This window comes from Liolophura sinensis, chromosome 6 (assembly GCF_032854445.1).
Source record: "Liolophura sinensis isolate JHLJ2023 chromosome 6, CUHK_Ljap_v2, whole genome shotgun sequence".
Taxonomy (NCBI): domain Eukaryota; kingdom Metazoa; phylum Mollusca; class Polyplacophora; order Chitonida; family Chitonidae; genus Liolophura; species Liolophura sinensis.
The window spans coordinates 58,567,662-58,593,418 of NC_088300.1; the positions used below are offsets into that span (position 1 = coordinate 58,567,662).

General features: G+C 39.9%; 1 protein-coding gene across 7 annotated transcripts in view; it reads right to left on the reverse strand.

The window, feature by feature from the left end:
* The window catches only part of LOC135466428 (histamine H2 receptor-like), a 127,131-nt gene that overhangs the window by 10,103 nt on the left and 91,271 nt on the right, over window positions 1-25,757 (reverse strand). For 2 of the 7 annotated variants that reach the window (XM_064743887.1, XM_064743888.1), the window contains one exon: window positions 21,452-21,552. The gene's annotated coding sequence lies outside the window, so the exon portion shown is untranslated. Of the gene's footprint in view, window positions 1-7,397; window positions 7,472-8,332; window positions 8,555-13,609; window positions 13,684-19,091; window positions 19,199-21,451; window positions 21,553-25,757 lie in introns of those variants that run through there. The other 5 variants (XM_064743889.1, XM_064743892.1, XM_064743890.1 and 2 more) reach the window with 5 other exon arrangements.

Consider the following 25,757-nt stretch of genomic DNA (forward strand, 5'->3'; position numbering starts at 1 on the left):
TACCTTAAAAGACATAAGAAATCTTGTGTATAAAAACTCCATTTCGTGAACAAAAATTTTGTCTGAACAATAGCAGTGTATTTTAGCATCAGTTAAGATTTATACCGAAGCGAATAAAATTAACACACGCGTCAAATGGATGCTGTTATTCCCTTACACTGACAAATATCATTTTGGGAGAACTCGAGATGTGATGATAAAATCAGCAGATGAGACGGATACGGACAAAAAAAAGGCATGCATGGTGAATTTAAACACAAAAAGGCTTCATTTTCCTGAATATGCATATCATAAAGACTAGGAACTAATCCGCGCGAAAAGAAGTCGGCGAGCATGGTGAAATGAGGATCAAGTCAAAATATCAATTGACTGTACAATACAGCTGTTGTGAGCTTACGACGTTTGACGTGCTATACCTTCTGCACTTGGCAGTAGGTTGATCTACGAAGGTACAACATGTGCCCACTCTAACTCCATCTGTAAATCACGACACTTCACGCGGGGAGCTCTGATTAGATTTTCATTCAGATAGACGAGAGGCCCTTTGGGGGGCACTGAGCAAGCACATATTTACACACATATTGACTAAATAATTGATTGATTGGTTTAACGCAATACTTTTACACACATTACCTTAAATTTACCGCCAGCCGTAAGTGGGAAGGTCTGCCAGCAACCTGCGGATGGTCGTGGGTTTCCGCCGGGCTCTGCCCGGTTTCCACCCACCATAATGCTGGCCGCCGTCGTATAAGTGAAATATTCTTGAGTACGGCGTAAAACACCAATCAAATAAATCAAATAAATTAAATTTACCGTTGGGTAACCACTTGCAGAAAACATGTTTAGCTTTAGGCCTTTTACAAAAATATGATTTGTACGAAACACAATTTAATATAATCAACGCTGATTTCAAGGCATTCTTTTCACATTATATGGAGATGATAAAAACAAATTTATTTTATTTATTTATTTATTTATTTTTTTCATTAGTGTTTTACGACGTAATCAAGAATATTTCACTTATACGACAGCGGCCAGCATTATGGTGAAAGGAAACCGGGCAGAGCCCGGGGGAAACCCACGACCATGCGCAGGTTGCTGTAAGACCTACCCACGTAGATACAAACAAAGCCAAATTACGAAAGCATCGTGGCTAACGGATGATACGGATACTTTTGAACAATGTTTATTTGGATAATTTAGTTTACAAACGCTCATTCACCTAAAACGTTGTTCTCCCCCACAGCAACTGATTGTCCTCGACAAGTGAAGTCGCAGGCTCGAATAAAGTTGTTGCCGCACGATTAGGCTGCTGCGTTTAGTGAGAAGGTTTGTCGGGATAATGGCGAGGGAAGGTAGTTTATTCCGGTTTGCACTAATCAAGACCAAACTGGCGTCATGTGAGGGAAAATTATATGAGTGTGGCGAAACAATCACCTATAAATAAAAAAGTATTTTACTATATATATGTCCAAGTTGCACCTGGCGGACTGATTGAATGGTTCAATTGGCAAGATTAGGTAAGCATTTAGGTCAAAGTCAAAGAAAGGCTATAAACAGGATATCAACCCTAGGTACAAACCTTAAAATGAACTAAAATTACTGCATTTTTCAGGAATCTTGAGAGTGATGAAAATTATAAAAACGTATTAATATTTCAAACTGTTTCGATCATTACAAGAACTGACTAGAATCTATATCTACCCTCGTGCTGAGTACTTCATGCATACGTTAGTTACAAGTAGAGCGCAAATTCACATAGTATGTCAACATGGGATCTACCAACCAAGAGACAGACAGACAGATAGACAGAGCCCGCTGCTGGTCACAGCTAACAAAAATCTTCACGTCACCATTCAAATAAATAAGTAAATAAATAAATAAATAATCCAAATGAATCAAAAAGTAAATTATGAGAAAACGGTAAATTTTCATTTTTAAAAAAAATCTTTTCACACAAAAACCCGATTGGGTCTGATTGGGTTTATTTACCTTCCTGCAGTTTGTCTCATGCCTGGCAAGTTGCCAAATGGAGAGCTTATTGTATATTGTATACATGGTTATCATTAAAGGCTTAGCATGCGGATGGTCGTGGGTTTCCCCCAGGCTCTGCCGGGTTTCCACCCACCATAATGCTGGCCGCCATCGTATAAGTGAAATATTCTTGAGTACGGCGTAAAACACCAATCAAATAAATAAATAACATTAAACGCTTAGATAAAGCAGTTTTTCTTTAAAAAAATAAATAAAACCAAAACAAGAAACAATTATCTATTAATAGGTCGCATGCAATTCATATTTATTGCCTTTCTTTCCTAAGGAGATTCGAAATAGTCGATGTCGTTTTGCGCGTAGGACCCACCTAAAGTGAAAGATTTGACCAGCCGACGCATCCTACCCTCCTATATCTATGTAATATCTATGCACACATATTTCTGTATCTATGCGATACCTTCAATCTGCGGCTAAAAACGATGAACTGAGCAAAATAAAAACAAGCAAAATAGAAATCATAATCACGTGCACAAACAGAAAACAATATGTACAGTGAGATGCACCATCATGTCTCTTTAAACACACACTAAGGGTGGTAGCAACAGCTTGGTCATGGCATGTAAATTTGCCTTTACATGTTAAAAACCCGTCGGTTCTGCTACTTCCTGTTAGCTAACAGCCCGAAATATGCGACAAAAGAATCTCACAAAAATCCCCTTATGTCACAATGACAAGACCAACGCTATCACAATGAGTACAAAAGAAAACAGCATCAAACAAGTGACTTCCTGTTGTGCATGGGCACCTCGCACCATGGCCTATTGTGTGATGTGAAATGATAATGGTCAAACGTCCTTTACACCCCTTTTTGATAAAAGGCCCACGAATACGTCTACGGCAAGTCAAACACGTAATGTAATCTCGCTTAAGGTGCTAAGTATTTACAATATCGCCGGAGGATGTAAGCATGATAGTTTATTTGCTCCAGCAGACAGCAGTCCGTTACCCCCGAGGGTTGTATGTACACGCGGATTAAACTACGGGAAATCCACGTTGTATCATGTATCATGTATCAGAAATTATACGTGTTTTATTTACAAATGTGGATTATCTTAATCAATGCAATTAGCAATACAATATAAATACTTTAACACAAATTGATGAAAATAATACGATTAGGTCTGCCTAAAAATAAAATATCTGCTTGCATCTGAAAAGGACGTACATTCATACAGCATCATAACCATGGCCTTGATCACGAGCTACTCATTATACGAAACAATAAAACACGCCTCACGACAATCCACAAGGCAATTCGCATTCTAACAATTTGATCAACAGCCGGTTAGGTAATTAAGGATTATTCGATTTAACAGGAATGTGTGGTGGGGAGAGTATTGTGGCACAATTACATTAACAGGCCAATTAGAAGGCAATGAGATATTGACATTTAGAAATTCACACAAAAAGAAGATAATTAAGTGTCCAAGACATCTCATATCAGCAACTGAGGTTTGTTAATCAGAATTTTACAGAATCAAGGTCGGCTCAAACATGGAAATGGAAAACCAAAACAGTCACAGACAGAGCATATGTGAGCTTACCAACTTAATAGAGCAAATACCTTCTCAAATTTAAAATTACCTTGCGTGGTACCATTATGAGTACTGACTTTCAGGATGATGCTGATATCGTCTTAGATCTGAGCAAGATTATCAAAGTGAGTTTCGCATGAATCAGAGGTTTCTCATGACAGGCATGAAGTAGGCCTATATAGGATCGATTTATATCACGAAAGGTACCCTTTGTTTGATAACCCGGGATTGTCTTTGCCCGTGACGGATTACAAAGTTTTATAAGTGTTCACATGTGACAAAATCCTGTGTTCAGTATTTTGCGGTTATCACCAGTGGCGTTGGTTCGCCTGTTATAAGTCCCTAACGTACTTACCTCTCACACCCGAAAAAGAATTTCACCATGTAGTTTTATTCTGTACATGGTTTGGCAGCGCTTGATAAAGAAGATGTACTTAAAATAATAAAGGTGCAAACAAGGAGAAGGCGACCTGAATGGAGTTTGTTTATACAAACGATACAAGAGAACGGGGTTTCCCGGCGATGTCTGTGTAGGTGTAGTTGAATGTGATATAACAGAAACACTACCCTAATACGTACGTACATGTTTTGTCACCGCCAACACACGAGGAACATAAGTGTATATTTGTGTAGGCGATAAAGACGATTTACTGTTCTGACATCTAGTTATATTGGTAGTAAATATATTTCGGATGCCAGTGATTTGTAATCCTATATAGCACAAGTCTGGATGAAATGTAACAATCTGCTGCTGATGTCTTCTACCATTGAAGAAGCTGATCCTCTCTCTAACCTTACCAACCTCTTGGCATGTTACTGCCATCTATTCACAGCGTGTCCGCAAACGCTTCGCACTGAACCCGACAGATCATGCAGCGATTGGAAACGTACAGGTCAGCAATGTTTTAAAAATATCTCGTAAACACCAGTTCAGGCTAGCAGTGCCGAACAGATCCCGAAAAGCAATAGAACTGACTATAAACCACTTAACTAGTATCGACTTGCAGAAGGCTTAGTAGTCAATTATCTACAATTATCTACATGAGGTAAATAACCATCGTGCAGATCCCCGGTCTCCGCTAACAACAGCACGTATGTTTATTTACCCTGGAACCGAAGCCTCGGGGTTCACATCGTGCCACAATACGATCTAACCTGGGCATCTTCCACAATAGACGGACATGAAAGGTTACCACAATATACCAAGATCGATTGCACATTGTAAATGGCCACCGACGGAAGCATTGTCCTAATTGCACTACTTGAGCTGATACCGTGTCAAAGGGTAGAAAGGAAATAGCGCTACCACCACATATCTGATAACGTTTCACGCCTGATTTAGACCTATGTTTATATGTATATATGTAAGACGACAATGTCTGGTTGGGCAGACGACTTTATGCAACAGCTGACGATAGAGATCACACGCCAGAGTATACACTGCCATGCAATACGTACTGAAGGCGAGACACTCTTGCAAGATATTTTTACACAATCAAGTTACTGGACATCAAGATGACGATCTGTAATGATATCAAAGTGAACATTTAATACTTAACCGCAACTTACGTCATGTAAATATATGTTACTAACATAGATATATACATGCATATATGTTTATATACATCAACCTTTGATTGAATCTTCCGCCTTACAGAACTGGCAAAAGATATAACACAGTGTATTGCCAGATAGCATACACAATGGAATACTGGGTAAACTGACGTTATACAAGAAAAGGTACGTGTCATCATAAAAACAATGCCAGATCCGTATTATAACCCAGGAACAGCACATCACATCTTCATGTATTCAGTGTATTTCAAAAGTTTGCAAACATCCAGTGACAAAAATATTCACCTTTTTATAAAAGACGGTGAATCATTGCAAATAATTTTTAAACAAGTTTCTTGGTTGCTAAACTGAAAAAAAAAACAACCGAAGATCTCTAATACACATATAAGCTGCAGATATCATGTATATAGGTTAACAGCAGCACATTACTTTATATATACAGCTTGTCATTTACGGTAACTAGATGTTACAGAAATATTTCTGCTCATTCTTCTAAAGCATGAATCATATTACACAGGCAGTTTATATACATTTAGTCAGTGCTCTATCCACGACGATATTAAGTTGAGAGTGACATGAGTGTTGAACGGAGAACTGTATATAACGACTGGTGTATTCACATGTGGAACATTAAGAGAATTTAGAAAAAATACACGTTAGAAAGGTCATGCTTTTATATAGTATCATAAATAAGAGATTTGTATGTCAATTCGTTATATACCCTCGAGCTTCCCCACAGCCGGTCCCATTTATCCACATTACACAGTTTCTTCATTTCTCATGTTCCGCCTCAGCTCTCGCAAACATGACGTTCTTAACACCTGTATTGCCCACCTGACTCCAAGCATATTCACATTAAACTTAATTTAAATGAGAATGTAGTTTGATCAGTTCACCCAAATTCATATTCACGTGCTGTAAACTCGGTACAAGGCGAAGGTCAGGTGGATAGTAGTGCATTAAGCCAGTTAAAATAGTTGATGGTTAAAAGTGTTCATAACCTTAGACCATATATTTGTTGTTGTTGTGTTTTAGCCGTGGTGCACAACATGTACAGGTGACCAATTGCAGGTATGATTAAAATTATGATATTTACAGTACAATGAACAAAATGATGGTGTCCTCTTTGGAAAATCTCTCAGCGGATGGTCATGAGTTTCCACCCGGCCATTTCCAAGTTTAATTCCTCTCACCATAATGCTGTCCGTCGTCGTGTAATTCAAATATTCTTGAGTACGACATAAAACACCAATCAAATAAATAAATAAAATGATTGTGAGACAGTAAGACAACAACACATTTGAAAAAGAATCCTCTTTACAAATTAAACAATGAGAACAGCTATCATTAGAATAATATATCGACTGACTCTTCTGTTAAAAAGAGTTGAAGGGTAAGAAGATATCACGTTTGTCTACTTCATAACTGACAACTGATTGGCATCGCCGTAAAACATTTTTGTACGCGTATAAGTTCTTGATCTCGTTGGTTAAAAAAACTTGTGTGCAAAGCGCGTGATGGTGCATAAAAACAGATATTTTAGATAAGAGCAGTTGAAAGGGCTATATACTCAGCGGTGTAAACCAATCAGTATATCAAAGTATTTTATTCCCTGAATGAGATATAGAATCTAAATGAAATACTTCATACAATGTAATAATAATAATCAGATCCAGATATGCAGAGTAAAATCTATAATATCAATTCTTTCAGCCCAATCATCATATCGAGCAACAGTATAGGCCGTACTCCAGCCGATTACGCACAAATGCTAAGTACAATGATCTCAGTGCAGTTACAATGGAGAACTCTCTACTTTCTCTGAAGTTACGAAAGTCTAACAGTTCATGTTCCATACAAATTACATTTTCAGTATGACTATTAATAGTGTATAATTCTTGTTACTACAAGATAACACCCCTAAAGGTCTTTTACTGATATAATGACGTTACAACAGCGGTCTATAAAACAGTGCAAAATACAAAATAACAAACAGTTAAGAGTTGATTATTGCTGAAACTGACATAAGAATCTTTTAATGCAAGGGCCCAGACAATGCACAAATGCTAACTTAAACCAGTGCAATCTCACGGTGAAAATTTCGCCGTCAACATGTGTAAAGACCCATTTAAAGATCTTATTACCGTCAGCAAAAAGTAATAATGCTGAACTTGAAACAACACACGGTAAATCGTTAATGTAGTTTAAGAACAGTAAACGACCTAATATTACCCCTCGGAGTACTCCAGAAGGCACCGACCGCCAAGCAGTCTTGCAAAACACTGTTCAAACCTGCACTGATAAACAAGGCTCGAGTCAACTTAAAGCATTGCCACGCAGCTAGTGTGATGTATATTTGTGAATTAACTGACTATAACACACACAACCACTTTACATTTTTGTCGATAAAATGTGATACTGTGTCTGTAATATGCCTACAAACTCAAATAACCTTTTGGGCTTCGTCAAGCATGACTGATGGTGTGGATCAGGTTGTCATATACATGTACCCACTCTCTAACAACCGGCTGTTTAGCAGTCTACAAGCAGACATACCATGGCAAGCATACTGCATTTACTATCGAAATATCACGACACACAAACATTTCGTCAATATTCTTCATCAATATCTTATTACGCGATCCCTTACAACTGGCATATAAAAGGGCCACGAGTTACACTCCATTCAAAGCCCGAAAAGTCAATCACTTCTTTAACCTGGTAACAATAATCTGGCTTCTATTTATTACGTGCTGAAAAGTTAATGTTTCCAGAGGCTGCCTATACTAGCATTTGCCACAACTTAAATTTGAACAAAAATATGGCCATGGTTTTCCGAGTTATGGGATTTAACAAAACCATACCCTACCACCAAACCCATAAGTTAAATAAATATTTCACATCATTTGTTATACACTTGGATGTATATTTTAGTCATTATTTGTTCAATCAGCGGACAGAGACGAGGAAATTCACATTAAAACATGGCGAATTCAATATACTTTATACCTATCTGTATAAACTGCACTTTACAAGCTAGGAGCCAACCGTGTAAATACGATGTAAAATCCATAATCACACTTAACCAATTCTGCTTTTTTTTTACACCGAATAATGATACAAGAAACCCTGAGCGAGGTTAGTGGAGTGATTATACAAGTACTTGCCTGTTGCGCTATCACTTTATGCGGCAAGCTTACATCACATGACAGGCTGGAAAGTGACATGGGACAGAGTATCAGGTGTACAGGATTAGCGTCATGGAACTTCTCGACAGTACCGCCGGCACACAGAGATACAACTTCTCGACAGCACACAGACATACAACTTCTCGACAGCACACAGAGATACAAATAAAGCACGACCGATATCTCTGCATGGTTGCAAGAAGGCATTGGTATGATGTCACTGAAGGACTACACCAACAAGACACCACATATATAGCCGGGATCATCCGTAACAGAAGACTTTGAATGCAGGCAACACGATATGATATATTGGTATTTAGCCCAGCAATTCCCTTGAGTTGCTGTCACACAGGCCTACATGTATTGTTAGTTTAAGCACACACTATACTTCACGCGTATAAAACAGCCTTGCAATGGCTATTCACAGTTTATAAGCGTCCTGTTTACCCAACTCACCACATCTATTGTCCACAAACAAATCAAACCAGCCCACTTAAATATTCCAGTTGATATCGTCAATGTATTCCTTCATTATAAATACCAAATGACCTAGAATGAACCCGCCTTGAAAAACACGACTTCTAGATTCTAATATAATCACTGACATTTGCAACAGAGACTGGTGTATACGGTTTCTGCTAAAGTTCATTCTCAGACGGTATAAGATCCAGAAACCAAAAAAAAAAGAGATTCACATTTAAGTTTTAAGTTTAATTCGCGTTGAACTCCATTCATTCATTCCTTTAAGCTTAAAAAGAAAAACCAACACGCTGATACGGTTCCTTGAGTGCACAACAAAACTATAGATAGGCTGCCAATGCGATAGAGTAACTTTCAGATATGTCTAATCTGCCACTAGGGGCCTCCAAAGCAGAAGGGCCTGCTTGCCAGCGCGGCTTTATGACGTTCACCGCTGCGGTTGCCGTGAGTTCAAGTCCATTTCCCGCTGGCTCCCTCCTCGGTCGTACGTGGGAGGTCTTGCAGCAACCTGCGACTGGTCGTGGGTTTCCCCGCGTTCTTCCCGCTTTTCTTCCATCATAATGCCCGTCGCCGACGTATACGCGAAATACTCTTGAGTTCGGCGTAAAACACCGATCAAATATATAAATGAATAAATATGCCACTGTAGTTATCTTGTTTGCCTCAGTCAAATAAGTGGTTGATACGTTTATACCATTTATTGTCGTTCAAGGCGCCTTTGTTGGTTAACGACTTCCCGAAACATTCAAATCTGTCATTTAAGGAAGAAAATGTGTTAAGTGTTGTCTTGTAAGACACTATACACAGCATAAGAAGTAGTACAATCGAATAACCAATCTTAGAACAGTGCAGTCACCAACTTCGTATGGTGATACGAATCATCATTTTGTATAACGTTCTGTACTGTACATGGTATCTGCATAATAAAGTGTTAAGGAATGAAACAAAAAGGAATAATTACCATGCCAAGAGTATGATAATTAAGTTACATTTGAAATGTAACGAGTACTAGTTTATTCACTAGTTTACTTAGTGGTTAACAATGATTTAAACCCTAAACTGAGGTAAATATACATGAGGCCGTATTTCACATATTATCACACTGTTGTCACTGCTCTAGTTTTACTTTGTGTGCTGTAAGACTAATGTTATATTTTAGGAAGGCCCACCTTAGGACCGCACGGGACGGTCTCAGTACTATTAAATACGGGCAAGTAATAATGAAGATTAACAATTTTGCAATTTGCACCAAACTTGCTTGTTTTCAAGCTATTGCGTATATATCGTGCCTACCCTTTCAGATGTTTATTAAGCATTTTTGGGTTCTAGAAGAGAGCCGAGTCGCATGTATGGTTCACATATTCACACCACCGGTGGGATCGTATAATATTATTTGAAGTTATACAACTTAATCTGGGGCGAGCAATATTGTTCGTTAATACGACAAAGCGGCTTTCAATTGGCGACGCAGAAATGGTGGTCTCTCAATAGCCTTGTTACTCTCCCGCTGTGTGTAGACAGTGGGAGACAGCCGAAGACCAGACGTTTTTAATAACCGGTCTAATACAAATGTCACGTTCTAAAGCTCATAACCAACACCCTCTACAGATTGTTACACCCCCAGGAACACTGCCTTGAGCCATCGCTCCGCGGGCCTACATGTGGCTTGAGTCACTACAACACAAGGCGATAGCTTTTTCAGCGGATACGGAAGTTCCAAAAGCTATCTTCCAGGAACTAGAAGCAGAGGGTTTAAATCAGGACGCCAACAATAGATCAGGATTTTTTTCTGCTTATTTTCATTCATTCCTTTCTTTACTTACGTCAAGTATCATCAGAAAGCGGTTTTGAAAAGAGCCCTCCCAAAGTCATCCAATGAACCCAATACCGCATTGGCCATGAACGCTGGTCTGCGTATATACTCCTTATACAGTGGATGACTTTGAGCAACGAGCATCTAAAAGCACCAGTTCCTCTTCAAACAAAAGGATAAAGGCCAAAATAGCGACAGGAAAAGTTTCTGTCTTCTCTCGATCCTTCCGGCGTCAGGTTTCGCTTAGGAAATCATACGCTCCTCCAAACATTAGGCTCTGGCTAAAGGCGGTTTGACATACATAAGCCCCATTGGCATGAATATTCCTTATATCATTACTGTGGAGATAAGAAACCATGGCGATCTACAGAAGCAGGGTACATATCGGGAATTTTAATATGGCTAGCCTTGGGAAGTCTAAATTGGGGATTTGAGGAAAACCGTGGTGTTTGCATGGGCTGAGTGCACGGATGATTCGTTGCCGGGATTGCCCGCTATTTACTGGCTGATGACCACAAATCCCAACTTATTCAAGCGAAATTCACCGGTTGCAGCTTGAGACAATGAGCACATGGAACATTGTGAACCACGTGAACAGTTTGCTGGACAGCTTGATGTGGAATCACTCGCTGGCCAAATGAAGGGTGCATCTTGAACAACTGCTAAGCTTATCACAAATGCCCGTTGACTGACGGGATGAAACAACTCACCGGGACATGAAAGCAGCAGGTTTAATGATAATTATTCTAAACATGTCTTTCGGCATATACTGATAAGTTAGAAACAGGAGAATACTTTTAAAAGCAACTTGGTTCTTTTCCAGATATATTAGTGAGCGCAGGCGGGTTATATTAAGTGAGGTTTTTATGAACTTACTTTCAACTTACAACTAAAATGGATTATTTCTGTCCTCATTACCCATCCTATGATTCACTATCTCAGTGTACGTGAACGCTGTACAGATGTACCATATACATCGACTGTTGCTAAGGAAAGCGTCGTTATGGCATGAGGGACAGTGGTTGGTGGGCGACCCATTGTGACTGAGTGTTGTAAGTACAGAAAGAACCACGAAAAGACTAGAGTCTGACCTTAACAAGGGAATTTATGAAATGAAAGAGTACATGTTTCCCGAAGCGAAAAATGGCTAAAGTCGAGATGATTTGACGTCTTTGGAGACTACGCTAAGCATAATTGCAATCTAAACGGTGTAAGCAATGTTCTGTGTGCATTATTAGTGTTATCTATGAGCCAGAAATAGAGTGAATATCCCTCAAAGATAAGGATTCTATACTCTCGAGCGCTCTCTGACAAGCCAATGCTATTCTAAGCGTAGTAGAACCACATTCGCTTGGAGAGAAACCCCGCATTTCTCAGCAAGGCAGAACGCTTGCTGCCATGGCAACATGGCTGAAAAATGCCGTCAAGCCGATTTTTTACTTGATTGATTAGCACTGATTTGGAGATGGGACATCCACTTCCTGGGGGCAAACTTTAAGTAAATTCCCGTTTTCTTCTGTCTGCTGGTCTAACTGAGGGCTGGCCATCTGTCCGGCCAGGCAAGGAGGTGGTTATTCGAGACGAAAGTCCGAGATGAAAGCTCATTTAACAGTTAGCATATTGACCACAAAGTTTAACACAGGGATCTTTGCTCCACTCATCTACACCAAATCAATTTCACACGTAATTAAACAAAAACATGTAAAGGCCAAAAACGTAGTTCTCTCTATTTCTATTAATTAATAATCTCATTAAGCGGTTGTTATCTTTATGAGAGATGTAGGTGGCTAAATGTTGGAAAACTTCTTGGTTGCCTCATACCAAGTATTTATGACTTGATTTATTGACGTGTGAATTGTTTGGCAAACTTTTGAGTTAAAAAAGTAGAGATTGTTGCAAAGTATCCGTGAACACTATACCAGATAGAGGATAAGACCCAACAAGCTCAGCAAGCCGTGGTACATACTACATAATGGTAGTATTTATAGACCAGAAGTAGCTTTAAACAACACAAGCCCAAAATAAAAAAGCTAAATGACGGTAATCTGAAAAGACGTGTTTTGGAAGACTAACAAGGAAGAGCTGTGTTTTGTAGTTACAGATAGCCTACCTCGCAGACAGCTTTTTTTCCATCTCATGTTACCATTACAGAAGTACGGTTAAGCTTGTGTACAATCTGTACCTACAACCAGGAAGGCTTAATGGTATAGTAACTTCAGTTATATGAGCATATGTTGTTTATATACAATATACGATCATGTGCATCTAGAAAATAAGGATCATTTAAAAACGAAATCAAACTGCTATATGCTGTATAGCGCTCACACAAATGTTTTTATACGTATCCAACGGAAGGTGATTATCATGGTGGCTTAGACCACAGTAACGTTGTCAGGCGGCAATAGTCTGTTGGATCGTTTTGTACAACATCAAAACCCGTGTGGATCACAACGTCTTACATAATTGCATTAACACCACTAGCATGGTATATGATATCACATAAAACCCACATTTAGTGCAACATCTGTATGTTTCACAAATCTTCTCAAATTTTATATGTATTACACACACACACACCTTCTCAAAAGTTCCATGTACCACAAAGATGATCTTTGTACCGCCGTGTATAGTGAAGGTGTCTTTGCATCTTAAATACCTCTAAGAGGCCTGTGACTATACACTGTTAATCACAAAATCCCGTCATAGCTAACACCAATACAGTTCTGCATAAAATAATGTGAAAAACAACGTTTGAAAATGTCGTCATGTCTACCTGAGGTCAACTCGATTTGCCTTGTTCTTTCACAATATATCTTCTGTCTATTTTTTTTAATTTGAGCTTTTCCGCTCGCAAAGGCTCTTCTAAGACCAGCGTGGAAGAAACGGAAGATCTTTTCTCAGAGATTCCAATAATTTCACACGCTAAAAATCGAGTTGATCTCTGAACAAGTTATGCCACAAACCTGAAGGCTCCTATGCTTAAGCTGTACACATGGCTTCGTTATGCAGAAGTCTCCTGAACAGTACAAGTCACAGAGTGAGCTTAACAGATCGCACCAGGTTTGTCACAAAGGCACAGTGTGACATGTGGCGCATTTGCACATTGCACCTCTGTTTGTCGTCTACTCTGCGTTGGAACACATCGTCTTCCTGGTATGGATAGTGATACGCCTGTTTTTAGCACGCTGACCCTCTTATAGGCTGTACAGCATAGAAATCAAACCACGATACCAACAACCCTGTGCATGTATTCGTGAAAAGGCTCTTAAAAATTTACTTACAACTGTAGGTATATTTTAGTCTGTTTGTATTATATAGCACAAACCGGCGACAGAAGAAAGCGTTTTATCTCGCAGTTTGGCGTGACGTGAGTTAGACTAAGGCTATACGTGGCGAAAGATCTTTTTATCTGGCTAAGGGCTAAAGCTTCATGTACGAAAGGGGTTTACCCGACAATTACCGCGGGCAGAACAGTGATCATTACACGAGAAACCGCGATGTTTGCAATGTAGCTTCGCTGTAACTGTACATTTTTTTCCAGGGTTTACTTTAGCATCTTGCCGATAGCGTCACGTTAAAACCAACCCGAACGGAAAAATAAAGCCAGATTATTGGGCAGGGGTACAGACGGCGAAGTTTACAAGGTTATCCATAGTTCGCCAATGGCTGTTTTGAACCAGCGACAGTAATAGTAAAATAATAAAGATGGATTTGCCTCCCGCGCTAGGTGGCGTTCAATCGATACACTACAATAACACAATCGTTTTAAACGGACAAAGGTGGAATCATTCCGCATGACATCTAGTGACACCTTAAATACCCAGGCTACACCAGCATTATAAACACAACCTATACGCATATTGGCCGCGCACCGAAGTGCGCTCCACTTATTATGCAATCTGAACAAGTTTCCACGGGTTAATCTGTTATGCTAAATGGTTGATTACGGTGGTTGTTTATGCTGAGATGCAACAAACATGCAATGTTTTTTTTTTTCTTGCGCCGGGCAAAAATTAGATTCTTTTAATGGCGAAATACTTGCGACAGAGGATCAGGAGTTTAAATGATCAACCAACTGCGAGTTTCCATGCAAAGCTGATCATGGTTCGATTCCTGCACAATTAAGGCTGACTGACTTTAGTTGCATAACACGTATCTCTGTTATTGGCGGTTTCGTGCAAACGTGGGCCGTATTACCCTGTCATTCTCTATAGATCATATCTCCACAACTTCAAACACATCACATCTGTCAAATAAACATCCTAACCAATACAGGATGAACTGCCCAAACGGGGCAAATGAATACGATTGCACGAGCAGTAATTCTTTTCGGTCTCTATCTCACTAGCCAACTGTCGTTGTAAATGCATATGGTTTAAAAAGTCATAAAAGAAGTTTTTTCACACACAATCCACAAGAAGACACAGTATATGTACACTACAAACCTGACGACTCCTAGTCGCTATATGACTGAAACAGAATTAAGTAAAACGTGAAAAACACAAACATTACTTACAAGCAACCATTGTATGTACTATCCATTTTGATCCCATATGAGTTCAAATTAGAAACTACTTAATAACTTTACTGGGGGAGATATGACTTTGTATTTAAGCGAACTAGCGCGCTTTGTCGCTTGTTAAATAAACCGATTTTTATATTAATGACCACTGGTGTTGTCCTGGACTCTTACCCGTGACCATCATTGTCTCCATAGTGATCATACGCAGGGATCAGTGTTATTATTTAGGAACAATCTGCCCTCATATATACTTATGTGCATGGCAAAGACGATCTTTCTTGGGCTCCCAAGGGATAGCGCTACAAGTACGTGTATAGCGTTTACCTTGGTACTGCAAACATAGGTGGCTCCGACAATCATTTTTTTCATCAAAAATGCAGTGTACTGAAATAGCACAAGATTCATTGGCCACAGTATTTTATTGTAGTCTTGAGTTTTCTTTGCAGCGTAACTTTTTTCAAATGTATCATTTTAGAAAGTCGATTCCATGAAAATCGGCATGTCCTGTATGGAGATGTGGATTTATCACCCCTAAACCCGATTAGCTTGTATCGCATGTACTTACGCATTCCAATAAAAAAAGTTTTAAACTTATAGAATCCAAAGACGAACTGCCATATGTACACAATACGCCAAAACAGTATGGCAGCACGTTCTCTGCGCTACACAGCAGAAAACGACAAAAAGCTACCCTATAGGAGCTGGAACATGCAAAACAATGATATATTCATTGTGCCAAGATTTGGTCTTTAACTGTATTATCAGACACTCCCCAGTGGTGTAGTCACGTGCATGGATTCTTAATTCTGCGTCGAAAGGAAATATGCACTGTACTAAGATTCGTGAGATTACAACAGAGACCCATCTAGTGTTCCATAATTGTTTTAAATTGTTCCACAACAGAAGTCATTAAATCTCACGTAAAAAAAAACAGGATATGCAATAATGATTAGACCGACAATGGTCCATACGTGGTGAAAGTTTAGCTGCGCCTCTACTAAGCCCGCTAGATGCATGGTAAAAAGAGCTATAACAGCTTTGAGCTCATCTCACCATTTAGCCAGTAATTGCATTGTGCTACCAGATATAATCACAAGAATCAAATGAATTGGTTGCGACAGAAAAGAAATTGTTCACAACGAAGAAAGTCTTACCCAGGTCGATAAAATGATGTGCTGTGAATGGGAAGGAATCGTAAGCGTTCGTTTGTACGCTGGGTTAGAGTGAGCATTTAGAGTTAGATAGGGATTATTCCTGAGTGATCTACGCGCCACATAAAAAGTATGTATACGTTGGAGATGTACACGTTAAACCACTGTTGGGTAAATATATCTCAGTGCTTGCCAGATCTCCACTTAAACAGTACCGTCATAAAAAAAAGGCTAAAGGTAACATAATACATAGATAAAGGTGAGCAATTCGCGTGGCGAGGACATGTGACGGGCTTGACGATATCATACCTCTAATTTATCACTGTAGAGAAAAATGTCAAACGCCCTAGAGGTAAAGCTTATTAAGACCAACTCGAGCTTGCTCCCTCACGCCCCCCCCCCCCCACTTTCTCCCCTCCAGGTCAGTACTCTAGCAAGTCTCTAATGATACAGCCTGAACTGAAGTTTGGCCTGAATAAGATCGTTACTATTGTGTTCGGAATTCTCTCCGCCTAAGCAATTGTAGGCAAATTCATATGGTAAATCAGAATAATTTCGTATGGCCCATATTTCGCCCAGTTCCCCAAAGCCAGGACATCTTATTAAGGCGTGGAACGAGAGCCTCTAACGAAGCTGGAGATATATGATTGAAAAACACCCAATATCATGGCAATTGGAAGTCCGCAGAACATCTGTGGTGTCATTACCACTAACAAGGAAGTATAGGCGCATATGCTGAATACGGTGATAACAGGCCTGTAATATACCGAATACAATATGCACTCTTGCGTCATGAAAATAATCAGGCCTACAACTTGAAAACTTTTACGCACGCAAATCAATAAAGGAGCACATTTCAATTCATTCTTTTTTCTTTCTTTATGGTGGTTACTGCAAGAGAGCTAGCGTATAAAAAGAGCAACTGATGTAATACCATTGCGGCTTCACTGCAGGTTTTCTATAAAATGACACTCACGCTTTGCAGAGACTACTGTGGGAAAGTCTGCGAAGAACGAAGGGTAGATAACCAATGTATGAGGAGTTAGAACTGTTAGGGACCAGGTTGGTGGCGTTTTACAGTATCACTTTTATCAAGCTTTTTACAGGGTCTTTACACAAACAAACGAGTATAGACTTTATTGAATACATCGCAGATTATCCGATAGGCTGGCAAATTCCTTCTTTAGGTAAGCCAAAGGACTAGTTTGTAAAACTCCTTACGCTCCATAGTTGAAAATTCCATCGGTTCACCCTCACTCTAAGAAGAGTGAGTGAGTGCTTGGGGTTTAACGTCGTACTCAACAAGTTTTCAGTCATATGACGACGAAGGAATCATTAGGGTGCATGCACGTGTAATGTGCCTCCTTGTTGCAGGACGGATTTCCACCGCTCTTTTATTTAGTGCTGCATCACTGAGACGACTTACCGAAGGCAAGTAAGCTGCCCCGCCCGAGCCATTATACTGATACGGGTCAACCAGTCGTTGCACTATCCCCTTCATGCTGAACGCCAAGCGAGGAAGTTACAACTTCCCCTTTTAAAGTCTTAGGTTTGACTCGACCAAGGATTGATCCTGGATCTACCGGTCCCGAAGCGGGCGCTCTACCAACTGTGCTATCCGGGCCGGTCACTCTAAGAAGAACACTTGTTGTAACTGCCACAGTATTTTCGTCGTACGTGATGCGATTCTCTGTTAAGGTAGCAAAAACGACAGAATTATATAACTAAAATTGTCCAATGTATCTTCACGGTGTAGCTAAGCTCCGTATGAGCTATTCCCATCTGCATCCTCATGACTGCTGACTTCATCAGTACTTGTAAGAAATCAGACTTTGAAACCATGACATCCATGTTTCTCTGTTAGTCCACCAGACTAACCTCAAGTTATTTTATGTTGACTGAAGCTATGTACACCCAATAAGCTCCTGAATATCTACATACTAAGTTTCCTAAAGATCCGTTCAAAGGCTCGATGACATGACACCTGCTGTTAAAACATTCGTTCTTACACATATTAACTAACACATACGCAACTATTCTACCGTATGACATACGTGCACATGTTTTGCACATGGCAGATGTGTGCATCCAGGTATACTAGCCAGAGACGGACGAATACGAACTGTACCTTACAATTAAGAAACTGGCGTCAATAAGCCCCAAAGATATGTCAGTATATACTGCATTTAGCAAAAAAAGAGAAAAGAATATGAACGTACTGTACATACGGTAGTACAGCGGTGTATGAACAAGTGTAAACCAGATATAGAGTGTTAAAACGAATAAAAGTGGAATCAGAAAATATTAGGCCTGCTTTACTGTGTCATCAGGTGACAGGTAACACGTGTCGGATGTCTGTACACTTGTAATGCACACATATACGGATGTCCATACATTTGTAATGCACACATGTAATTATCCATGGACATCTGAGGACAGATGTATATACTATATACACCGGTGATTTAACGTAGAGCAGGTCGCATCTTAAATCAATAGGCCGAGTCGCGGAGTTTCGCGAATAAACCCTCCCGGTGCGAATACGGCGAAGTCTATCGTAGGGATATTAATACACGTTAGCCTTCTGAAGTGGAAGGTTCAATTCAACCAGAGATCCCCCTGGTAACCGTGGGAAGGGATGACATTTACACTTATCAAGATTATACAGCAACATATAAATTACTACTTCTATGGGCCTGTACTTACTGTGCGGCTGGGAAAGGCTTTGAAAAATGACAAGTTGGGTGCGAACAGTACACGTAGAGTACTTACGTGTTCAAGAAACGTCGCGCTGGTAGGCTCTAATTCGAACCTATAGCTGTAAACATACACGACAGTTTCGTATCCACCTTTAAAAAAGTCAGTGAAGCAGAACGACAGGCGCCATGGGTTGTGCACTGGGGTTGTGCACCGGAGTTGTAGCACTGCTCAGTTCGGTAGTCCAGCACCGGCAAGGCTGGTAAACCCCGGCGCATGGGCAGCGAGAGGCAAAGGGCCGTCTCTCGGCTCACTAATATGCTACCAAGGCCTTAACCTCATGATGAGATTTACAGTAACGAGTAGTGTGCTCCAAAACACGCGGCAAACAGCATACTGAGCGCCAATACCAGGCCTCAGCCCCTGCCGCAAACTGACGGGTAGAAAACGGAAACTCTGTGGTGCCTTCCCAAGTCTCCTATGACAGGTTGAGTTGAAGCGAACTATAAATAGAGTTGGTGCTACTGAAAGTGACACCAGCAGAGGTCAAAATGTTCCTTTTTTCATCAACAGAAAAGAAAACCCGACCATTCCGCGGCGCGTTCACTGCTATATTTAGGTCATAGTCCGTTGACAATGTTTTCTCACTGAATCACACACAAACGTTGGAGTAGACACTAGTGCATGAAGGGCTTAAGCTGTTATGTTTACCTTTCTTTGTCCTCTTATGATTATCCACTTTCCGCGCTATATATCTTTTTTGAAGAAGCGTCCAACGACGAAGTTAATGAAACCACGGAACAGAGATGTAAACGTCTCATCAAGAGTTGACACTGCATAAGTCTGTGGCACTGTTAGTCCCGATATTGTAAGGCCTTTTCCCGGTAGCCGCACTCACGGACAGGCTGGTCATAGACAGCAGTATTGTGGACATAAACTGAACGGCCGAGCTCGCGTGCCCCGACCCGTTCCCCATGTCGTGGAGCATCGCAGATTTTCTTGCCCTCTTCCTGCCTTTGTATCAGAGGTCAAGTCGACATCACAGCTGACCGTTACTACAGCTGTAGATGCTAACTAAACAGATTCTCTCAACCTGTCGCAATTTAGACAACATAGTCAAAGTCAACAAGCTCTTCTGTATCAGAGGGCTTTACTCCCTCATGCATGAGTTGATCTTAGTCGGCTGTGTGTAGTTGGAAGTAGTAGCCTACAATCTTTACAGCGCAATAATGAATGACATATAAACTGCATCGATGAGGCCAATGCAAACAAGGGTCATATGCAGCGTGAGTAGGCGGGAAATGAATGCGTTTTTGTGCATGGGGCAAATAAGCCGGTCCCGTCTCAGAGGGAGCGAATAGTAACATGAATATTAGTAATAATAGACAGTTACAAAATAAATATAAGCATTGCATAACGATACACTGCATGGTTAGGTGTACTTAATAATTCCAGTATCTCATACTGACGTATATTTACGAGTTTGTTATCAGGCCCAAATAATAATATTCACAGATTTTAACTATCATACACGCCATATGCGTTCCACTTTCGCGTTAAATCAGTCTTTCCGCACAAGTGACAGCTATACGAAACATAACGGCTTGTCGCGTGCCGCATGCCAATTTAGACGTTGCCCTGATAAATACAAAGATAAGTAAGTCATAAGGAATGTAACAACGTTCTATTGGCCACGCATACATGACACATCGGTTTCACCCAATACATGACGCCCTTGTAAGCATGCTGAACTGTTCACAGAGTAAAGAAAAGTTGTTGAGGGAAAGCGTACTACAGCAGCACAGTACAGCCTACACTGACTTTCTCCTCTTTATGAATATCCTGAGGGAAACCATACTACAGCAGCCTACACTAACCTTCTCCTCCTTATGATATCTTGAGGGAAACCATACTACAGCAGCCTACACTAACCTTCTCCTCCTTATGAATATCTTGAGGGAAACCATACTACAGCAGCCTACACTGACCTTCTCCTCCTAATAAATATCCTGATTGAACATGTATGCGAATTTGTTCACGATAGTATAAAGGCCTTGATAAGAGTTAGATAACCACAGAAACGTATAGGAAATTATATTTAAAATAAATATTATGTCTTCATACAATCAATAAGAAATCATTACCGAAGTGACCAAATTTGATCTAGGTTTATGAGATTATGTCCAGTGAAATTCACCGGGGCTGAATGGTGTTACGAACAAATCTTTGTGAAGCACTCTTGGTTGGCGCCATATTTCAGTCCTAGCCACACAAACACATAATTATCTATAATTTACATTCTCAACTTATTCGTACTTTAAAATTATTGATATTTTTGCTTTTTGATCTTAATAATCTTAATAATCTCAATTATCTTATTAATGCCGTGTACATTATGATAACGAAGTTTGATGATGAACTTTTCTAAGACTGACCTGTACAGGATTCACTCTTTGGTACCAGTGTTCGTCTCATGATTAGCCTCCTGGTTTGGCACAGCTCTATACAAGTTTCCTCAATCAACGAACAGGAAATCCTGAATAACAGAAAGGACAGTGTTTGTAGCCTTTGGCTACTCGTGGGCAGATTTTAGGTTATGACACCAAGATTAACCCGTTGTTTCATATGCTGGACTATTTGCGGAACTGGCCTTCGGAGAAGTTGAGAGGTGCTTGGTTTCCGATAAGGGTGCGTCCGACCCATATGGCTTTAACACTTATCTCTTGTTTTTGTTTTTAACCAGTCTCCTTTGATCCCGATGCCAACAGAAATATCTCCTCCCTCAAATGAAGTCACGCAAGGTGATACACAGTCAATGAACACATGCAGGGATATAAATATATGTTTTTGTTTTACATGAGCTACCCACAGAATAGACATAAACCCCACCTCTGCCGACAGACATCAACAACACCAAAAGTTTCGGTCATGGCGAGGGATCCTAGAAGTTAAGGAGGGCGGGATGAACGTATATTGAAAAAAAGCCAATGTGAGCAATGTAATCGTAATCTGAAGGTGATTAGCTAATGTACAGACTGGAAATCAAAGTCTGTCGAGAACAGCCTTAGTGACATTTGCACGAAGCTGGAAGGTGACGAGAGGCATTCCACTGATTGACAATAAGGATAAAACCCGGAAAGAAGTGATGAAATTTTATGTAATATTTATTACATTTCTCGGACAATTTTATTACACTGTAAATGGCTGTAGTCAGGAAATAATCAAGCGTTCAATTTTGCCCTAGCCACCATCCACCTCGACGGATCACTGGAAGCGATTACCTTCATGCATGCAAGCCAAACATGTTGATTCACATCACTGACTTTCCATTTCAGCGCTATGTGTGCAGCTAATGTTGTAAAGCATTCCGGATTCACTGTCGTAAATGGCCACCACTAAAACTATTGAGTAAGCAGTCTCCTAATCTTGGACGAACCACGAAATCCTTTAATCCAGTATTACAATTATATGTTGAGGATGACAACACGTCGAACAGAGGACATATGCACATGGTTTGAAAGTAAAGAAGAAATGATAGGATATAGAACACCAATCTACACCATCGTTTGCGCATTTAATTGCTTATTATATATTCATACATTTTTTCACGACTTATTGAAGTTTTAGGGGCTAAGGGTGAGGACAGTCTCATGTGCATACGATCTCATCATCTTGGATGTTTGGGAAGAGGTTTTTCTTGACAAATAGCACGCTACTAATTCTCATTATCCGACTACGCTCTATATTTTATATGGAATTAGTTTCAGATAAATGCCACTGCTCAGGGAAACTTGTCAATATTCATTGAAACATTTTTTTCTCCTTTATGCGAACAGCGTGTTTGGAATAACAATTTTATATCCACAGATAGCTTTTGAACTCACACTTGGCTTGCAAATTGATTTATTTGCCGGTTTTCTTAGTTTTGGTTCTGTCAGACTGTTGCGAATCCTGCAAAAACGCAATGAGTTACGCCAACTAGTAATTTTATTCATATGCAAATCATTTTGATTTTTCATGTGCTCCTCAGCCGTGAAAGATGCACCATGCCTTGGTTTATTCTGTATTGTGTGAAGTCTTCATTGTGTTAACCTAATGCATGTGATAAAATGTAATATGTTAATCTAAGGACTTCCGTTGGCAATACAACAGAAACGAAAAGTTACTAAGTAAATGGAATCTATTGAAATTCAGCAATTATATAGAAGCTTGAGTGTGTAATCGCATTAATCAGCAATTGAATGAACCTAATAGATTTTATATATTTCAAACTGAACAAAACATATTTATCAATAATTTACATTCTCAACTTCATATGACATGTAAATTTTCATTTCGTAAATTTCCATGGCAAACCAAAAAGACCTATACTTTCAAACAAAAGACAAAAAAAAACGGAAGGCAATTAAAGGAACCATAGATATTGTCCATTGTCCGTTCAAATATACATGTCGATAAAGCCAGTTCAACAAGATCGTGGTTTTTACCACACTCTATAAGTACACCATCTCATTTCTCTGACAAACTCCATGGGAAAAGTAATAAACCTAAGCGTGAAATCTGACGTTTTTATTCCAATCCTCGACGTAAAAAGACGTTTAAAATCGATAGCCACAATTAATGTTCAATCCAGACACGACCATTAGCAATAATTAACGTGCAAAAAAAACATAGGAACAAAATACGCCAGATTACATGCAAAGGAGAGATAGTCCAGTATTCTGTCACGGAATCTTAGCTTTGGAATACTACTAGAGTCTATTTCTCGCTTTAATTGTTAAAAAGTTTTAAAAGAATCATGTATATCTGTAAATCATTGATGCAGATATCGCTCCTATCCCAAAAAATGATATCGAGGGAGAGAACATTGAATTGGGATCTGGAGTTAACACTCCACTTTAAGTTAACACGTTTCACATGTTGCCGAAAGCAACGACTACAACAGTTTAATAATTTCTCCAATATTTATAACACTCGAATGGCTCTTTCTGTGAACATTAAATAACAGTTATGGTATATCCTAAAGAACACATGGCAATTTATTAATAATCCTAAAGTTTATTAATGATGCTGATGCTAACAACGATGGAAGCTTTTATTGACTAGTTGTGAATTTGTTAACATTGCAAAGGATGAAATTTGCCCTATATACATAATTGTTCCACTTTTCCAGGATCACCGCTGGTATACCACTTTTATCCATGTTTTTTATCCAGCTGCCATTATATGTGAGCCCTAATATCCGCGAAAATGTCCGGAATTTGGGTTTTGTGCATTACCAGGGACGTCCAAATATATTGTCCCCCTTCGGGTTTTTACGCAGCACGGAAAAATGCGTATTCACTAATCACTCATAGAAGTTGCAAAGCAGAAGTAGTTCTGTATCTTGGGATTTATGTAAACATTGGATACGATAATCGGCAATGTGCGTGTAGGGCCATCAGTCCGTCTACATCGCTACACCACACCGTGTTCTTTGTCCCCCTTTCGACCACCTTCTTTCTGACCACTCCCACCCATATAGACCCACCTGCTTCTCTTACGCCTCTGCCTGCGCAAAAGGCTCCATATACCCAGTGAGCTCCGTTTTAATACTTCCACAGTCCCCTACTGCACAACTAGACAATCTTCATTTTCAAATATCCATTCCCAGCGGGATGAAATTTGTTATCGAGACAAGCACATTTCCCCTTTGCCGATGAGAGGATTGGGTCTTCTATTGCCAGGGAAGAGAGGCGTCTGTCTTTTTCAGCAGGTTAGCCCAGTTCGGAGGTGTGAACATGCGGCATCCATGAAGTGTGCGCGAGATTCAGAGAGAAAAGTTCCAGTGGCGTGGTGAGCATGAAACCCACCTGTAAGATAATCTGTCGTTGGTAACACTATGAGGCCGTGTACAGGGATAACAGTGTTAGAGTCTGGTGCCCGCCGGAGATAAGGCACTTCAGGTCAACCAGTCTCCACTGGCTACATCACTGCTGCAGCACGCCTGGCTGAAGATTTTGGCAAGCGTCTATGAGAAGAAGATAGAGGGTCTATGTTTTTTCAGTATGCTGTAATCGTATTTGCTAATGAGCAGAGATGCCACACATAAACCCAAGCAGACTCTGCCAGTAAACTTCACGCTTACTAGATTCCTTAACCTGCTTTTGCATGAAAGTAATGTTCACTGCAGACTTAGTCCCGAAATACCTCCCATGTATGCTTTCCGCATCTGTTCGCCCTCTTCCTAGCCAATAACCGAGAAAATATGACGCATTTTCAGAGGCTCTTCCAGAGTGAGCTAAAGATGGCTTCACCCCTGCAACTTAACACTGCCTATATCCATCACAAAAATATTTCATCTGACGTTTCTGCTTAGTTTTGCTTTTCTTTACCCTCTCTTCGTCCAATTGCTCTCACAAAATGCCTGCCATCTGTGGTAAGAGCAATGCTCAATGATGCTTGGATGTCTCGTAAACAATATCTACTCACAATAAATTTACGAGATAAAATCATGCTACGTATTCCCAAGGTATGAGCCTCTAGCTGGCCAAATGGTTATTTACATGCCGAACATCTTCTGAGATCTAAAAGCAGCATAGCTTTGAGAATCAAGAAAGTGTTTGGTTTCCATAACAAAGAAAAACTGTAACTAACTACCTCCTACTTCTGGAATGTACTTCAATCTAGATTTCAGCCATAATATATAATGTAAACATTTGTAGTGTAGCAGTTCGGTGTCCTGGTATATTTGTGTTCTGG